Below are 17,809 nucleotides of genomic sequence, written 5' to 3' on the forward strand. Positions count from 1 at the left end.
TGGAAAGTGTGAGATCGCTGAGAAAAAGGAACTCAAGAAAACAATTTGGGGGAATTCCCGGGCAGTCCAGTGGTTAGGCTCCGAGCTTCCACTGATGAGGGCCCAGGGTTCAATTCCTGGTCAGGGAACTAAGATCCCACTAAGGGTGTGGTGCGGCCAAGAAGAAGAAGAAAACAACTTGGTAAAGTTGTTTGTATGAACCCGTGGGCTCACGGCTGAGCCTTGTGTGTGGATCTGGCCCTAGATAGCATAGACTTTGAGGAATAAATTATGGGAGACAGACCACTGCCACTCACAGCAACCAACTGAGTATTATCCCAGCAACACAGGACTGTTTTACTATTTGAGTATTAATTAATGCAGTCTAAAATAGAAAGCACAGAAGATCATATCAATGTATGTATTTGACAAGATTCAACATCCATTCTGGATAAAGTGAAAGTGAAGTTGCTCAGTCGTGTCGGACTCTTTGCAACCCCATGGACTGTAGCCCACCAGACTCCTCCATCCGTGGAATTTTCTAGGTAAGAGTACTGGAGTGGGTTGCCATTTCCTTCTCCAGGGGATCTTCCTAACCTGGGTATCGACCCGGGTCTCCTGCATTGCGGGCAGACACTTTACCGTCTGAGCCACCAGGGAATCCCTATCCATTCTGGATAAATTCTCATCAAAGTAGGAATAGAGGACTTGCCTGTGGTCTAGTGTTTAAAACTCCACACTTCCAAAGCTGGGGAATCGAGTCTGATTCCTCAATGGGGAACTAAGATTCTCACATACTGCAATGTATGGCATGGCCAAAAAATTATATTAAAAAAATTTAAAATATGTTTTTAAGTCTTAAAAAAAAAAAGGTAGGAATAGAAAGGAACTTCCTCAACCTGATAAAGGGCATCTATAAATTACTCAGAACTAAAATCATACTTGGAGCTTCCCTGGTGGCTCAGACAATAAAGAATCCACCTGCAAAGCAGGAGACCTGGGTTTAATCCCCGGGTTGGGAAGATCCCCTGGAGAAGGGAATGGCAAGACCCACTCCTGCCTGGAGAACTCCATGGACAGAGAAGCCTGGTGTGCTATAGTCCACAGGGTTGCAAAGGGTCGGACATGACCTAGTGACTAACACTTTTCTTATCAAAATTATAGGGGCTTCCCAGGTGACACAGTGGTAAAGAATCAGCCTGCCAATGCAGGAGACGTGAGTTCCATCTCTGGATTAGGAAGATCCCCTGGAGAAAGAAATATCAACCCACTCCAGTATTCTTGCCTGGGAAATTCCACTGACAAAAGAGCCTGGCAAGCGACAGTCCGTGCGGTCACAAAGAGTCGGACACGACTGAGCGACTGATCAAAATTATACTTACTGGTAAAGGATTGAATACTTTCCCTAAATTCAAGAACAAGATAAGAATGTTTACTCTTACCCCTTCTATTCAACATTGTATTGGAAGACCAAGGCAAGATAATAAAAAAAGAAAAAAAATAAAGGGCACTTTGGGAAGGAAGAATTTAAACTGTCCCTATTTATTTATGGAACACATGATCGTCTCCAAAGAAAATTCCAAGAAATCTACCCCTCAAAAGCTCCTAAAACTATAAATAAATTTATAAAGATGGAAACATACAATTTGAAGTCTAAGCACTAGCAGCAAACCATTGGAAACTGAAATCTCAAAAACAGTACCAATTATAATAGTACCCAAACAAGAAACCCTATCTCTAATAAAGCTACACTTTAAAAAACACATTGTTTGGAAAAGGAAAAGGTAAACCATAGAATGGAAGAAAATCTTCACAGTATCTATAGATGACAGTGGACTTTTATGCAGCTCAGTAAAAGAGAGAAAAATAGTCTTTTAAAAACTGGGCAAAATGCATGGATGCCTCTCAAAAGAAGATGTATAAAAGGCAAATAAGCATATGAAGCATGCTCAACCTCATTAGTCATTCAGTTCAGTTCAGTCGCTCAGTCGTGTCTGACTCTTTGCGACCCCATGAATCGCAGCACGCCAGGCCTCCCTGTCTATCACCAACTCCCGGAGTTCACCCAAACTCACGTCCATCGAGTCAGTGATGCCATCCAGCCATCTCATCCTCTGTCGTCCCCTTCTCCTCCTGCCCCCAATCCCTCCCAGCATCAGAGTCTTTTCCAATGAGTCAACTCTTCACATGAGGTGGCCAAAGTATTGGAGTTTCAGCTTCAGCATCAATCCTTCCAAAGAAATCCCAGGCCTGATCTTTAGAATGGACTGGTTGGATCTCCTTGCAGTCCAAGGGACTCTCAAGAGTCTTCTCCAACACCACAGTTCAAAAGCATCAATTCTTCAACGCTCAGCTTTCTTCACAGTCCAAGTCTCACATCCATACACGACCACTGGAAAAACCATAGCCTTGACTAGACGGACCTTTGTTGGCAAAGTAATGTCTCTGCTTTTCAATATGCTATCTAGGTTGGTCATAACTTTCCTTCCAAGGAGTAAGCATCTTTTAATTTCATGGCTGCAGTCACCATCTGCAGTGATTTTGGAACCCCCCCAAAAAATATAAGTCTGACACTGTTTCCACTGGTTCCCCATCTATTTCCCATGAAGTGATGGGGCCAGATGCCATGATCTTCATTTTCTGAATGTTGAGCTTTAAGCCAACTTTTTCACTCTTGTCTTTCACCTTCATCAAGAGGCTTTTTAGTTCCTCTTCACTTTCTGCCATAAGGGTGGTGTCATCTGCATATCCGAGGTTATTGATATTTCTCCCAGCAATCTTGATTCCAGCTTGTGCTTCTTCCAGCCCAGCGTTTCTCACAATGTACTCTGCATAGAAGTTAAATAAGCAGGGTGACAATATACAGCCTTGACATACTCCTTTTCCTATTTGGAACCAGTCTGTTGTTCCATGTCCAGTTCTAACTGTTGCTTCCTGACCTGCATATAGGTTTCTCAAGAGGCAGGTCAGGTGGTCTGGCATTCCCATCTCTTTCAGAATTTCCCACAGTTTATTGTGATCCACACAGTCAAAGGCGTTGGCATAGTCAATAAAGCAGAAATAGATGTTTTTCTGGAACTCTCTTGCTTTTTCCATGATCCAGTGGATGTTGGCAATTTGATTTCTGGTAAGTCCATATTAAGACACAAATGCATTAACCATTAAAACTGTTAATCTTTTGTAAACTGACCACACCTACTATTAACAGCATATGGAGCAACTGGAACCATCCCACTGGCGGGAATGTAAATAGCACAGCCACACTGTAAAACACTTTGACTCTTTCTTTTCTTTTTTCTTTTTATTAAGGATAAGTTGTTTGTTTATTTTTTGATGTGGATTTTTTTTTAAGTCTTTATTGCATTTGTTGCAACATTGCTTCTGTTTTATGTTTTAGTTAACTCCCTGACCAGGGATGGAACCCACACCCCCTGCATTGGAAGACAAAGTTTTAACCACTGGACCACACAGGAAGTCCATGACTATTTCCTTTATTTTTTAATATAAATTTATTTATTTTAATTGGAAGCTAATTACTTTACAATATTGTACTGGTTTTGCCATATATCAACATGAATCCACCACAGGTGTACACGTGTTCCCCATCCTGAACCACCCTCCCACCTCCCTCCCTGTACCATCCCTCTGGGTCATCCCAGTGCACCAGCCCCAAGCATCCTGTATCCTGCATCAAACCTGGACTGGCGATTCATTTCATATATGATATTATACATGTTTCAATGCCATTCTCGCAAATCATCCCACCCTCTCCCTCTCCCACAGAGTCCAAAAGACTGTTCTACACATCTGTGTCTCTTTTGCTGTCCATGACTATTTATTACTAAATTAAACAAATAGTCAACAAGTCTCATTCCTGGGCAGGTATCCAAGAGAAAAGAAAGCATATATTTGAACACAGCCTTATATATAAACGTATACAGTAACTTTATTATAAAAGCTTGAAACTGCAAAGAACCTAAATATCCATTAAAAAATGAATGAACTAAGAATTATGGCATATCTTTATAGTGGAATACTACCCACCAGCAAAAAGGAAGAAATTCCTGATTTATGCAATGATACGCACGACTCTCAAGAACACGACGCTACCAGAAGAGTGACGTCAGTGTGGCAGAGTAAGGAACTCCAAGATTTCAGCCTCAATAAAAGCAGTAAAATGAGGCAAAAATGTCAGAATTGCTTTTTTGCAATTATGGAAATTAAACAAAGGAGCACTTATTCAAGAAACCTGGGAGCACTTATTCAAGAAAACCAGCTGAATTTCAGCAAGACAGCAAGCTTTGTGGTGTATAATCTTACCCCCATCTCATCTACTCTCCAGCTCAGTGGTAGTTTTGAAAATAATAATCCATATTGATGGTGGTGGAGGGAGCAGAACAGACCTCATTCACACACACACAAAAATGTAATTATTTGTTTTGACCAATCTTGTGGTTCCCTGTAAGATCAACTCAGAAGGCTTGTCTTCATTTTGCCTAACTAAGAACTGGCCCGGGGTAGAGAGCCGGGATGTGGGTGAGGGGTGTTTATTAAAAACATTTATAGGCAAATGTTTTAGTCACTGCTGCCTGAGGCACTGGATAAAAGTTGAGGCAAACAATAGCCTAACCAGAAGTCTGTCTTTTTTTTTAGGAAAGGCTGGGAATGAGATGTCTACAGGGATTTGAAAGTTCTGATCTATTTCTGGGGATCGAGCAGGTAATGTACATACCAGGGAGGATGCATACAAAAAATAGGCCTGAAAAGCAATAATTACAAATCTATTAATATGTCAATGGACACACAATGGATAAAAACGCAGTTTGAACAAGAACCACATAAGTGGAGGGTAATGAAGCTATATAGGAGCAAAAATTTTTGTATACTATTGAAATTAAGTTAGCATTAACAGGAACTAGGTTATTACAAATTAAAGTGTTCATTTTAATCTCCATGGCAACCCCAAATAACTGAAATAGTATGTATTTAAAGGAACAACAAGAAATTAAAGTGATACACAAGACAGTCCATAAACACAAAGGAAGGGAGGAACGGAGGAACCCAGGGATGAAAAGACATACATAAAGAAAACAAACAGCAAAACAGCAGAAGCAAGGCCTTTCTTATCAATAAATACACTAAACTAAATGGATTACACTCTCCTATTAAGAGACATAAGATTGGCAGAATAGATATAAAAATAAATAAATAGCTTTAAAGAGCATGGAAAAAGATATACCATGCAAACAGTAACCAAAAGGGAGATGGAGTGCTTACACTAAATTCAGACAAAATAGACTTTAAGAAAAAAAAATTGTTAGGACTTCCCTGGTGGTCCAGTGACTACGATTCTGCACTCCCCATGCAGGGGCCAGGGTCTGGCCCCTGGTCAGGGGACTAGATCCCACATGCTGCAGCTAAGACCCTGCTCAGCCAAACAAATAAATAAATACTTTTTAAGAGGAAAAAATGTTACTAAAGACACAGAAGGACATCACAGAATGATAACAAGGTCAACACATTAATAAGATATAATAATTGTTAGCATATATACCTAAAAACAGAGCCCCACACAAAGCAAAGCAAAAACTGAAAGAATTGACGGAAAAAAATAAGCACCCCAACTATGATATTTAGGTATTCCTTTCTTGTTTTCTTTTTTTTTTTTTTTTTTTTTTGCCATGTGGCTTTCAGGATCTTAGTTCCCTGATCAGGGATTGAACCTGGGCCCTGGCAGTTGCCAGGGAATTCCCTTATTAGATATGTCAATACTCCACTTTTAATAATGGAGAGAACACTAGACAGAAGGTCATCAGGATACAGAATATACACCAACTAGATCTAATGAACGTCTATAGAACATCTACCTAACAGCAGCAAGATACACATTCTTCTCAAGTGCACATGGAACATTCTCCAGGATAATTGATATGTTAGACCATAAATATCTTTTAATAGACTGAAATAATGCAAGTAGGTTTTCTGACCATAATGGGATGAAATTAGAAGTTAATAACATTTGGAAAATTGACAAATACACAGAAATTCAACAACACACTCTTAAATAAAGTGGATCAAAGGAGAAATCACAAAGAGAACTAGAAAATGTTGTGAGATTAATGAAAACAAAAACGACATACCAAAACTTTGGAGATGGAGCAAAAGTAGTGCTATAAATGAGGGAAATTGATAGCTATAAACACCCAAATTAAAAATGAGAAAAGATCCCAAATCAACAACCTAGCATACTGGCAGTCCAGTGGTTAAGACTCCAAGCTTCCACTGGAGGGTGGTGTGGGTAGGATCCCTTATTGGGGAACTAAGATCCTGCATGCCACACAGCCCGACCCAAAAAAGGAGAAAAGAAACTAGGGGGAGAAAGAGCAAACCAAACCCAAAGGACTCAGAAGGAAGGAAATAATAAATATTAGCATGGAAATACATGAAACAGAGACAAGAAACTCAATAGAGAAAATGAACAAAGCCAAAAATTGGTCATGATCATCAAATTTGAAATGATCAACAAAATTGACAAACCTTTAGCCAGACAGATGAAGGAAAAAAGGAAAACGACTCAAATTATTGAACTCAGGAATAAAAGAAGAGACACTAATACAGATCTTACAAAAATAAAGAGGATTATAAGAAAATACTATGACAACAAATTAGACAACCTAGATGAAATGGAAAAATTCCTAGAAATGCACAAACTCCCAAGAGAGACTGAAAAAGATAAAGCAAATCTGAAAAAACATGTAACAAGAAATTGAGTTAGTAATCAAAACACTTTGAACACAGAAAAGCCCAGGACAAGATGGTTACATTGTTTAATTTCACCAAATGTTTAAAAAGAATTAACACCAATCTCTCACAAAGTCTTCCCATAAAAGAGAAGAGAGGAGAACACTTCCTAAGCCATTCTGTGAGGCCAGTACTTTGCAGATACCAAAGCCAGACCAAACTCTCACAAGGAAAGAAAATTATAGACCAATATTCCTTATGAAAATAGAAGGAAAATCCTCAATAAAATATTAGAAAACTGAATCTAGCAGCATACAAAAATGATTATACGCTGTGATCAGGTAGGATTTATCCCAGGAATGCCAACTTAGTTCAGTACACAAAAATCAACCTGTGAAATATTCCATAGTAACAAAATAAAGGGGAAAACACAAACTAATCTCAATAAATGTAAAAAAACAACAACAAAATCCAACACCCTTTCCTCATTAAAACACTCAACCAGCTAGAAATAGAAGTGAATTTCCTCAATCTGATGAAAGCCATCTATGAGAAACCCAGAGGCAACATAATATTTCATTGTGAAAGATTAATTTTTTTCTTTCCTAAGATCAGGAACAAGACAAGAGTATCTGTTCTTACCACTTCTCTTCAACATTGCATTAGAGGTCCTAGCCAGGGCAGCAAGGCAAGAAAAAGATGCAGAGGCTTCCAGATTAGAAAAGAAGTAAAAAAAAGAAGAAAAAGAAAAGAAGCAAAACCACGTCTGTTTACAGATGACACGACCTTATTCACAGAATGGATGTGAACTTATTTCTACAGTGTGGATGAACCTTGAAAATGTTATGCTAATTGAAATGAGCTAGACACAAGAGCCCACATACTGTATGATTCTGTTAATATAAAATATCCAAAATAGTCAAATCCATGGGGACCAATAGTAGATTAGTGGTTGCCAGAGGCTGGAAAATGGGAGAATGTGGAATGACAGTTTAATGGGTATTGGGTTTCCTTTTGGACTGATGAAAATGAAATTAGACAGTGGTGACCATTGCACAATACTATGAATGCACTAAACGCTACTGAATTTTAAAATGGTTAAGATGGTAGATTGTACGTTCTGTGTATTTTATCACATTAAAAAAAGTTACCAAGGGATTTCCCTGGTGGTCCAGCAGCTAAGACTCGACCCTCCCAATATTAGGGGGCTGGGGTTCGATCCCTGGTCAGGGAACTAGATCCCACCAGATGCAACAAAGATTGAAGATGCTGTGTGCCACAACTAAGATCCACTGCAACGAAATTAAAAACAAAAAACTAAGTGACCAATAAGAAAAGAAATCACAGTAAAAAAGTTAGAGTGAAAAAGTTGGCTTAAGACTCAACATTCAGAAAACTAAGATCATAGCATCCGGCCCCATCACTTCATGGCAAATAGATGGGGAAACAGTGGAAACTGTCAGACTTTATTTAGGGGGGCTCCAAAATCACTGCAGATGGTGACTGCAGCCATGAAATTAAAAGACGCTTGCTCCTTGGAATAAAAGTTATGACCGACCTAGACAGCATATTAAAAAGCAGAGACATTACTTTGCCAACAAAGGTCCATCTAGTCAAAGCTGTGGTTTTTCCAGTAGTCATGTATGGATGTGAGAGTTGGACTATAAAGAAAGCTGAGCGCCAAAGAATTGATGCTTTTGAACTGTGGTGTTGGAGAAGACTCTTGAGAGTCCCTTGGAGTGCAAGGAGATCCAACCAGTCCATCCTAAATGAAATCAGTCCTGAATATTCATTGGAAGGACTGATGCTGAAGCTGAAACTCCAATACTTTGGCCACCTGATGTGAGGAACTGACTCACTGGAAAAGACTGTAATGCTGGGAAAGATTGAAGGCAAGAGGAGAAGGGGACAACAGAGAATGAGATGGTTGGATGGCATCACTGACTCGATGGATATGAGTTTGAGTAAGCTCTGGGAGTTGGTGATGGACAGGGAAGCCTGGCATGCTGCAGTCCATGGGGTTGCAAGGAGTTGGACGTGACTGAGCGACTGAACTAAACAACTGAACCGAAGAAAAGAAATAGACAAGTCACAGATTTGAAAAAAATATATACTTGCAAGACATAGATCTGACAAACAACTTGTATCCAGAATATATAAAAAACTCCAAACAAATCAATAATAAAAAAATAAAACCCAATTTAAAAAACAGGCAAAATATACCTAAACCTTAGACACTTCTTAAACGAAGTTTTATAAATAAGTTGAACGTAATTTTCTGCAGGAAAATGCATTAAAATCAAGAGATACCACTATATATCTATTAGAATGACCAGACTGAAAAAGAATATGTGAATATATGTATACATATACTTACGTGTGTGTGTGTATATATATGTATGTGTGTGTATGTATGTGTATGTATGTATATATATAGCCCCCTGGTGGCTCAGATTGTAAAGCATCTGCCTGCAATGTGGGAGACCCAAGTTTGATCCCTGGGTTGGGAAGATCCTCTGGAGAAGGAAATGGCAACCCACTCCAGTCCTCTTGCCTGGAAAATTCCATGGTTGGAGGAGCCTGGTAGGCTACAGTCCATGTGGTAGCAAAGAGTCGGACACAACTGTGCAACTTCACTTTCTTTCTTTCTATATACACACACACACACACACCACACACACATTCTGTATGCTTCCACTTCTAAAGGATGAAATTTAAACACTAACAGTACCACTCTTTATCGTTAGGGAGAACATAAAAAATAGGAAAACTGTGAGGAAAGTTCTGACCATTTCTTGTTTGGTTGAACATACACTTTTCTCATCACCCAGCCAATTCTGTCCCTAGTTGCTCTAGAGAATATTCTAAAACAACAGAAATTGTCTCTACTTTGACTGATGTTATGTACTGAATGTTTGTGCCTCTCCAAACTTCATTTGTTGAAGCCATAACCCCCAAGGTGCTGGCATTTAGAGATGAGGCTTTGGGGAGGTAATTAGGTTTAGATGAGGTCATGATGGTGAGGCCCCCAGGATGGGATTAGCAACCTTATAAGAAGAACAAGACCAGAGTGCTCTCTCTGCCTAATGAGGACGCAGCAAGAAGACAGCCATCTGCACACCAGGAAGATAAACCTCCTTAAGAACCAAATCCACTGGCACTCTGATCTTGGACTTCCAGCCTCCAGACCATGAGAAATAAGTGCCTAATATGTTAGCCACCCCGGCTATGGTACGGCTTATCAAGACAGTTGGGCTGTGGGTCATACAAGTGTATGTATTTGTTAAAGCTCATCAAATCACACGCTTAAGATGTGTGCATTTTCTATATTAAATTTTATCTTAAGGAAATGTAAAGGCATATTTAATACCAATTAATAGGTTTTCCTGTTAAGGTGGTATGGGTTACCAACTCTAAAACGATTTCTCTGAGCAAATAAATACAAAATAGGAGGTAGTATTTCTTCATTGTTGGAGGGGAGCGCACATACATGGAAAGGAGAAGTCTAGAATTTGGTTTAACCAAACTAGGTTGCTGGACAGGAGTTGAGTGCATCAGTATGAACTCATAGTTTGTAACGTGTGTATCTGTGTTTGCATATTTATCTGTGTATATGTGTCTGTGTAGCTGGAGATTACATGATAAGCAAAAGGGGTAAAATGTAAATAATCAATGACTCCAGGTTAAGAAAAAACCTCGGGAAGGGAAATCCACTTCGGACACGAAGCTCTGTGAGCATCCACACGCTCACTGCATCATCCCTTCCAGAATCAAGAAGAAGTGCCACGTGTATTTTCCCACTTGGAAGAGGCAGCGGCGGCGGCGGCCTGTCAGAAAGAAAAGAGGGCAGGCCGGGAGCCAGGGTACCTGGACCCGCGTTCAAGTTCGCCGCGGCCTCGCAGGATGGCCCCGGTCCCCTGGACCTCACCGTCCTGTCCACACCGCGAGGCGGCCAGACTCTCCAGTCACTCTGTTTTCACCACTCGGGTTGGTCCCGAAGCCAGAATGGCGCACGCGCCAGCAGCTCAAAGACCCGCTGCAGCCCCCGTGGGGGTTTCGACTTTCCAAGAATGAGTCTCTCCTCTTGCACAGGCCGCCTCTTGGAACACCAGGCCCTTAGCAATTTCCCTGCCTTGTCCTGAGGCCAGCCTCGAGCTCGTGATGTGATTTTCCAGGCCAAAGCATCTCCTTACCCTCAGAGCCTCCAGCTCCAACTCACCCCGTCGCAGTCTCAGGACGGCCTGCCCCAGCTCAACAAACGTGTGGCTGTTTGGCTTTCTGACCTCCAGGGTGCTGGCCACAGAGAGATGCGTGACCCCAAGGCCCAGGACTCATCAGGCTACATGACTGGGGAACAGGATTCACCTGCTGGCCTCGTCTGCTCACACCCAGGAGGCCCACAGGCTCGCTTTGCAGGCTCCAGCCTTCCCAGGCCAGAGAGAACATTCCTTTTGCTCATTGAACACATTTTTATGGGGTGTTCTGGGTTGGGTGAGCACACACAGACCCAGAGAGCTTACATTCCAAACAGGCAGGAATGTACACTTGGGCGTGGGGAGAGGTGGTCTGCAGGAGGGGAGGTAGGAGCTACTCCTGTTTTCCTAGGCCCAAAGAGGAGAAAGGAGCTTTGGTCCCTGAGAACAGGAAATGCAAAGGCCCTGAGGCCATGTCAAGTTCAAAGGATGGAAAGAGGTCAGTTAGCAGGGGTTAGCAGAGGCTGGATATGCAAGAAGGTCAGATGCGCTAGTCACTCAAGGGGTGACATGAATATACGTTTGCATTTGCCAAGGTTCCCTGACTACAGAGCCGAGAGGGTACAGAGGAGAGAGAGTGCCCCCCACCTTAGCCGCTAGTATAGATAAGCAGGTGATGGAAGTGGGAGCTCAGACAGGTGAGTCCTCCCTCAGTAGCAACAGAAGGTGGCATCTGCAGGTGATTCCATTAGGCTCTCACCTGCCTGGGGACACTCTAGGGACCATCTGGGCCATAGCAGCCTCTATTCCTCTATGGGGGCCCAGCCAGCCCATAGGAAAGGCTTATGCCTCAGTCTCCTTGCCAAGCACTCCTGTTTGGCGACCTGTCCCAATAACACTTTTTTAAAAACAACAATGAAAAGGCTTTATTAAGATATAATTCACACACCCGGCAACTCGCCCATTCAGAGTGTACCATTTGATGGGTTTTGGTATACTGACAGATACGTGTAACCACTTTAGGATCTTTTCATCACCTCTAAAAGAAACCCCATATCCTTTAGCCATCATCCCCTGCCTCCCTCCCAGCCCCCCACCAGCCCTAGGCAACGACTAATCTACTTTCTTTTATTTTTAACTCTTTTTTTTTTTTTTTTTTAGTATAAGTGCTTTAAAATATCATGTTACTTTCTACTGTTTATGGACTTTCTGTCCCTGTAGGAATGGCATGCTCTTTGCCCCCTGCGTCTGGGGACTGACTCCTACCCTAGTGCCCCAGGTGCTGGCCAACTCTATCATGTTGACCAGTAGGGTCAGAGTTCAAGGGCCACCATCAAGTCTTCCCTGGCCTTGGATGCTAGCTATGTCCCCCTGCCTGACTCCTGGAACAGCCCCTGCAGCTGGCAGCTTCTCCTGCCAGGTCCGCTCAGCTCCCCCTTTGCAGCCTGACACAGGGAGTGTCTGATCTTCTACCTGTCCCATAAGCCAGTGTCTCAGGAGCAGCGTCTCCAAACCCCAAGGCCAGACCCCAGGGCCTTCCATGTAGGGCCTGCTTCTGCCCCTTCCCCTGTCTCAGATCCCAGACAGGCTCCAACCACCTGGCTGAAGCCTGTCCTTCTTCTCTCCATCTCTCCAGGGTAGGCCCTCTGTCCCATTCCCCTTCCTAGGATCCACCCTGACCTTCCTAGACACCTTGGGGAGGGGAGCATCCCCATCTCAGAAACACAAGGGGAGGCCAGGTGGCCACCCAACAGTTGGGAAGGATGTCCACGGTCGTCAACCCAGACTTTCCTCCTTTTCTTTCATGTCAGTCGCTCAGCCATGTCCAACTCTTTATGACCCCATGGACTGTAGCCCACCAGGCTCCTCTGTCCATGGGACTCTCCAGGCAAGAAAACTGGAGAGGGTAGTCAATCCTTTCTCCAGGGGATCTTCCCAGCCCAGGGGTCAAACCTGGGTCTCCCACATTACATGCAGATTCTTGCAGTAGTTGAAACTTTTTCCCATGGAGAAGTCATTTCATCTGGTTTGGAGGGGCTGATCCTTCCCAATCCCCCCTCCTAGAAGTAGTCTTGTGACTCGGGCCTGAGTGAAATACACAGAGAAAGGGAGGGAGAGAGAGATTTGGGAGTGGATGACGCCAGCTGGATGACAATACCCACTGTGGGTACTTTCAGGATAGGATGCCCCAGAACGACCGGGTCAGGGATGGACATGTGACCCCAGCAGGGTAACTGGTCTTCTCTGAGATCTGACATTTGGCAGCTGAGAGGAAGACTGTCCTTCCTTTTGTACTGAGAAATTGAAGGATAGTGCTTGGGGCTGTCAGACACCAGCCTTTCCGAGGGAGACCAGCACACGAGGGGAGCCACAGTCAAAAGTTGGAAAGAGAGAAACCTGGTCACGTAATTTCCACTCCAACACCTGGCCACGCCCTTAGACATCCCAGCGACCACGGTCAAAAACTTCATTTCCTGCTGAAGTCATTTGAGTAGAGTTGCTTCCCAGGTGGCTCAGTGGCAAAGAACCCGCCTGCCAATGCAGGAGATGTAGTTCAATCCCTGGGTTGGGAGGATCCCCTAGAGAAGGGAAAGGCAACCTACTCCAGTATTCTTGCCTGGAAAATCCTATGGACAGAGGAGCCTGGAGGGCTACAATCCATGGGGTTGCAAGGAGTCGGCACGGCTTAGCAGCTAAACAACAACAAGAAATCACGTGACCGACGCTTGCTGGCATCCATGAGAAACTGGGTCAGGTGGACTGTAAGTTTCCTCCCAGGGACTTCCAGGGGATCCAATGGCCAAGACTCCGAATTTTCAATGCAGAGGGTAGCCCACGTTTGATTCCTGGTCAGGGAACTAGATCCAGCAAGCCACAACAAAGAGCAAAGATCCCACGTGTCATAACTAAGACCCAGCGTGGCCAAATAAACCATTTTTTTTAAGGCCCCTCCCAGCAAGGAACTTGGACAGTCAGTGTTGCCCAGAGCCCACCCTCTGCTCTCCTCTTCTGGCTCTGCCCTCTCCAGGCCAACCCATCCACGCCAGCTTTGATGATGGTCAACTTGCTGTGGACTCGGGGAGCAGACAGTATGATTCATCTTCCCCGACGCGGAACCCTGGGATGAGTCTGCGTACCTGGACTCGGTAGGCTCTCCTGTTCAACAACTGGCTCTTGGCCCCTTTTTGGAGGACAGCCCTCGGCCTGCTGGAGGCTTCCCTGCACTTGCAGAGAGTTAGACGCCAAGCATCCTTCCCATCCCTCACTAGCACAATCCCTAACCACTGGCTTACACCGGCAGAAACCATCACTCTCAGAAACAATCACTCTGATGCCAGCTTCAGGCCAAGAAGCCTAAGTACGCTCCAGAGTCCCCTCGGGGCGGGTGCTGGGGTTCTGTCTGAGACCACGGTTTTTATTGCTTGACTCCTTCTCCTGTGTTGTCCTATGTCCCCCACCACCCCTTCCCAGGCTCCCCTGGGAGCACCTCCTTAATGAATCATTCACACAGAAATCTGCATCTCAGGGTCTGCTTCTAAGAAACCCAACCTCAGACAGCTCCCAAGCCTGAAACTCCAGATCTAGATGTTTACTGCAAACCTCAATCTGTTTATCCAAACTCCTCTGGGCATGTCCAGCTGGCCAGTCCACCAAACTCCATAAACACCATCCTTTTTGATCCCACGCCTACTCCTACTTGCTACCCACTCTGTCTCCTGCTCCCAAAGTGGGAGGGTCATCATCAAGCCTCATCCCCACTCTCCATCTATGATATCCAGTCAGTTCCCCTCCATTCTGCCAATCTTCTTCACCACAGTTCAAGTTCAAATATCTGGACTTGATATCTGTGACCACTCCCCTCCCTCCATGGCTCCCCATCATTAAAGATAACAACTTCTGGCCATGGTGTTTGAGACCCTCCAGGTCTCCCTGATGTCTGCTGCTCTGAACCCTGCCTCTGGCTGGGCACAGGGAACACAGAGGGGATGGAGCTGAGTCCAGCCCGGGCATGACCCTGGGAAGACATCCTCCCCCAGCCCAGCCCTCTCTCCTCCCTCCCACCACAGCCGGCAGCCTCTCTCCTTCATTTAGGAAAAAGAATTTTCATAATTCAATTATTCAGAATTTTCTGGCACTCCATTTCACAACTGGGTGTTTGTATTTTGACGGTCTCTAGCTGGGCTTTGGGCAACTCAACGTTTCAACCATCAGATGTGTCCTCTTGTGTCCTCTGGTTGTGTCTCCTTGGACCTCTTCTCAGAGCCTTCATGTCTGGCAAGGGGCTTCCTGGGTAACATCGTCAAACAACCATCTGGATGTCTTTAGACGGGGACCGGTGCCGGAAATCAATCCACGGGGTTGCCACTGCCTTCTCCCCCAGCCAGCACTCCTGTGGGCCATCTGAGTCACAGCAGGCCAGTGTTCCTGGCTTGCTCCCACCCCATGTGGGGTCCAGAAGGACCACTCACCGGGCACCTGCCTGGTACCACATCCTCCCGGCTCCATCACCCTGGCTCAGGTCTTTCTCACAGGAAACATACATCAAACTAGAAACAGAAAGAAGCAACGTGACCAAGTGCTTTTTATAGTCCACAAAGTACTTTCGCATGTCTGCAGCCCATCGTGCCTGTAAGAAGTCCAGGAGGTAGGCGTGATTATAACCATCTCCACTCAGAAATGAGGAACTTGGGGGCTTGGAGAGAGGCTGCAGGCTGCTTCCCCATCTCAGCTAGACAGCAGTGGGGGTGCAGGAACTCCAACTCAACCTTTGGCCTCCAATTGCTATGCTTTTTTCTGAAATAAACAGATACATAAATACAACCAGGTGAGCCTAGTGAGTGCCGAACTGCTCAGACTGCATACCGACCTGGCATCCTTGGGGTTACTGCGGTCCAGGGAGGTTTCCTAGGGGGGGTGGCCCAGAGTTGGACCACACATTGGCAAGGAACTGGAGGAGCAGAGGGGAGGCTCAGACCTGGAGACAGGCGAGCGTGATGGCGGTAACTCACACGTGTGCCTTCCCTCATCTCCTTTGGAGGGGCTTCCGCCCCCCTCACACAGGTAGGAAGTCACTTTCACTCTCTCCATTTGCTCTTCTGGGGAACCGAGGCTCAGAGATGCAAGGACGTGGGTCAGGTCACCCAGGCCGTGGAGGGGAAGACCCAGGCCAGGAATCCAGCGAGTGGGAAGAAGCTGGGCCCTTTGGGCCTGGCCTGGGTGCCAGTCAGACCTCTACGGAGGGGACAGGGCACAAGGAGGAGCAGTGGGGCCCCAGACCTGGGCCGAAGGCTACGGAGCAGGGACCTTACTGACGAGGGGAAGCGGGCAGGCGTCAGCACCACCGAGTGGGCATCTGGCTATGGCTCAATTCCAATATCGGCTTTGCCACACCCTCTCTGAAGACTTTCTGGTGAGCCAGCAGGATAAACAGATAGACAGGGAGTTCAGCTCTGGAGAGATGGCCTAAGCTGGCTCCCATCCTTCCAAGAGGAAGTGGCCACTCTGCTCACCACAGGGAGTGGGGTCCCAAGCCCCTCAGCCATTCGGTCCTGCTTCGTTCTGCATTATTTTTTTGGCCGCTGAAACTGTTGGGGGAGGGGCGGGGAAGGAAGGTTTGTTTCCAATTGGTTTCAGAAGGCTGGAGTGAGACCTCTGTTTTCCCGAGGCACAACAGAGACTGTCTTCATTAGGGCAGGGAGCGTGAAATCCTCTCTAAGAGGTTCCGTGTGTCACCGGATGGAGCTGGGCCTCACCAGCACCATCTCACATTCAGGTTGTTTCCCCAGACCAGAATGGAGAACTCCATCCTGCCAAGCTCCCCTGGTCCCAAAGGGGCAGCACTATGGCCCAGGACAGACCATGGGGACACCAGCTGCCAATCCCATAGCACTTGACATTTTTGGAGCCAGTTGGAACCAGCCTGGGCTTGTCACTTTGACCCCTCCACCCCCAGGAAGCCTGCCCTGACTGCCGCCATCCACAGGATCTCACAGTATGGCACGCACTGACCTTGGCTTGGGGAAGCATCATTGCCATTTATGCCTGGTCAGACACTTCATTCGGAGAAGGCGATGGCACCCCACTCCAGTACTCTTGCCTGGAAAATCCCATGGATGGAGGAGCCTGGTGCGCTGCGGTCCATGGGGTGGCTAGGAGTCGGACACGACTGAGCGACTTCACTTTCACTTTTCACTTTCATGCATTGGAGAAGGAAATGGCAACCCACTCCAGTGTTCTTGCCTGGAGAATCCCAGGGACGGGGGAGCCTGGTGGGCTGCTGTCTCTGGGGTCACGCAGAGTCGGACACGACTGAAGTGACTTAGCAGCAGCAGCAGACACTTCACCGTAGCTGCCATAGTGTAGAATTTCATAACTGTCTTCCATTATGTTTTCTTATCATGTGTCATTAATTCTTTCAATTACCCATCCAACACACACTCATCAGATGGTTATTTGGGGCTAGCCACGAGGGTCTGGTGGAGAAGGGAATGGCTACCCACTCCAGTATTCTTGCCTGGAAAATCCCATGGACAGAGGAGCCTGGCGGGCCACAGTTCTGGGGTCACAAAGAGTCGGACACGACGGAGCGACTAAACCACCAACACCAGGGGAGTCTGGGGTGTTAGGAACAAAGACATGGTTTAGACTTAGGCGTGCCCTCAAGTTGCTCACTGGCTGATGAGAAGGCCAGACAGCTAAAGAGATGTTTAAACTTAAAAGGTGCAAGTGCTGGGACTTCCCTGGTGGTCTAGCGGCTAAGACTCTGAGCTCCCAATGCAGGGGGCCCAAGGTTCAATCCCTGGCCAGGGAACTAGAGCCCACATGCTGTAACTAAGAGTTCACATGTGGCAACTAAAGATCCCACATGCTGCAACAAGACCCGGTGCAGCCAAATA

General features: G+C 45.5%; 1 long non-coding RNA gene across 1 annotated transcript; it reads left to right on the forward strand.

Annotated features, from left to right (window-relative positions):
• The first annotated feature begins 4,282 nt into the window (after positions 1 to 4,282).
• LOC129637596 (uncharacterized) lies at positions 4,283 to 7,511 on the forward strand. Its single transcript, XR_008707542.1, has 3 exons — positions 4,283 to 4,405; positions 4,633 to 4,698; positions 7,331 to 7,511. It is a non-coding gene; the product is annotated as an uncharacterized LOC129637596 (long non-coding RNA).
• The last annotated feature ends 10,298 nt before the right edge of the window (positions 7,512 to 17,809 follow it).

This window comes from Bubalus kerabau, chromosome 23 (genome assembly GCF_029407905.1).
Source record: "Bubalus kerabau isolate K-KA32 ecotype Philippines breed swamp buffalo chromosome 23, PCC_UOA_SB_1v2, whole genome shotgun sequence".
Lineage (NCBI taxonomy): Eukaryota > Metazoa > Chordata > Mammalia > Artiodactyla > Bovidae > Bubalus > Bubalus kerabau.